We start from the raw sequence: 2,437 nt of genomic DNA, 5'->3' as shown, positions 1-2,437 counted from the left end.
TTGGAGAACTAGTTTTTCAAGCTGTGAAATCCACTTTATAGCAAGGCCTTAAAATCTTGGCAATGCCTTTGAATGACAAATGCAGGCCTCCTTTGAAATACATTTCAGCTATGTGACCCTGATTTAAGTTAAAATTCATAGACTGTTAATTAGCATGTGGAACAGGAAGTTTCTAAATAGCTCACCAGGTATGTATTTGGCAGGCAGTACACCAACACTTGAAGTGTGGTTAAAAAAAACCACTTTTTTACATCACTGAAAGTTTAATAAATATTTATTTCTTCAGGGACCTCCTATGTTAATGAAACCTGTCTGCTCTTGTTTGAATCTTTAAAACTCATGTGTTAAATAGTAACGCTGAGGTAGTGTCTCTGAAATTGCACCACTAACAGCAGAGCAAATACAGAGCGTAAGTGTTTTTTGTGTCTATTTAACAGCTTTTATGTGTCCATTAAGTGCTTGTTTTCTGTTTTGTTAATCATTCCAGCTCCCATAATAATTAGACGAAAGAGGAAATCGCAATTTCAAATGCTACCGTTTCTCTCGTTTTCCAGAGTTAAAAGGAGGAAGCAGGATTAGATGGCTTTCTCAAATGTTTTTTTCTTTTGCTAATCATGCCAAAATCACATTTCTGTGCACATTAAATAGTCAGATAGCCCATCAAAATACTGTGTTATTTGTTTAGCATCGGGAAGCAATTCCATTTACCATGTAAGATAATAGTCAATGGCCTGAACTATTTTTTTATCAATGCTATCATTTTCTAAGACCTTGTGCCCTATCCTCAAAACTTGTTCAACTACTGGTTGCACAACTTGCACATCTGCAGGTTCGCTTTCCAGCCCTGGAATGACATACCATATGGCAGTACTGCTAGGCAGCCTGATGCCACACATAAAAGAGTGCCTTTGGTGCCAAGAGAAAGAAAGGTGCCAGGAGAAAGACAGGTCACAGAGTGTCACGCTGAAAGGAGTCCTGCTCTGAGCACTCTCTTTACAGCAGACTTACTCTCCATCTAACACACCTCCCAACTTCAAATCATGCTTTAACTGGATCTTGAATTTGCACTTCTGTGTTTCAATTCAATGCCTGCATATTTTATGTCACTGACTTTTACCTAGATGACCTCCTGAAGTCCCTTCCAACCTCAGCTACCCTATGATCCTGAGAGTGCTACTGAAAGAAAGCCTGCAGCAGGTTAGCACTCTGGTCATTCCTCATGTTCATGACCAATTATATGCGTTCCTGTCATTGTGTGACCATGGAGATGCATTCATTAGGGTACAGGAAATGTAGAAGTCTGCTCCCATAGAAAACTGACCCAGTGAGAGATGGCATGGCTGCATTCAGGGAGTCAAAATACTATCTTTTCTTCATTCCTAATCCCAGCTTTGTATTACGCTACTGCAGTTTTATTGCTTCTTTGAACAAAGATTTCATGCAGCAGTGGATTCCAGGAGATCTGGAAATCTAGCCTTTGCAAAACCATATTGACTACAGAAGAACTCAAATTCCTATAATCCTATGAGGGATTTCAACTCTTGGAGATGCAGCTTCATTTATAGGGCCTTTCCTCCAAATGAAACCCGGAAGAAATACTCAACTTTTACTCCCTGCTCTGTAAGAAACATTTCTCCTGGAGTTGTAAAGCTCCTGAGGCAGCTAAAGTGAGAGTGGAATTCATTCCAGGAGTGCCAATGAGAATAAGAGACTGAAAATAGCCACTAATGGGAGTTTTTGTTCTAACAGTTGTACAATCCTGATCTTGGCCAAGCCAGCTTCAAGGGGTGCTGGTGGTACCTCATATTCTCTGAATAAAGAACTGCACTTTCAGTCTGGACAAATGCATGAGCCTGGGGGGCAAGGGAGGAGGTGGTGGTGGTGTTCAGATTGCTGGAAATCTAGGTTCTCAATAATTATGATATACTGATATTGCAGTTTGAATGCCACATTCTATTATAGCAGAAAGTCTGTTGTCAGCATAAAGCTTCAGGTCAAAGCTTGGTTGTCTATTGCTTTCTGAATTTTCAGCTTCATAGCCTAAATGTGTGTCTCAATTTATCCAGACTAGAAGTACATCTGTTCAGTATTTGGCATATGAAATATTAGGAAGTATGCACTGAAGAAATATCCAGACCAAGTTATCAGCCTACATACAAAAAGGAATTAAACTGTAATTTAAGAACTAATTTCACCTCTCTGATCTGTCTGGCAGATCTTTTCACTATTATTCTCTTGTCCAGTACGTACATTCCCATGATGCCAAATAAGCTTTCACATACATAAAGGCAATAAAAAGGTAGTGGTGAGATCCACCCAGCAGACACAGCACTGATGCCAATGATCAGCTGGCACAGAACAAAAGAGAAGGAAAATAAAATACTTTTGATGAGTTCACCCTGCAGATGGAAGAAAAGACTTTAGCACACATCTCAAA

Source organism: Aquila chrysaetos, chromosome 2 (genome assembly GCF_900496995.4).
Source record: "Aquila chrysaetos chrysaetos chromosome 2, bAquChr1.4, whole genome shotgun sequence".
NCBI classification, from domain to species: Eukaryota; Metazoa; Chordata; class Aves; order Accipitriformes; family Accipitridae; genus Aquila; species Aquila chrysaetos.
This window is presented reverse-complemented; position numbering follows the sequence as displayed.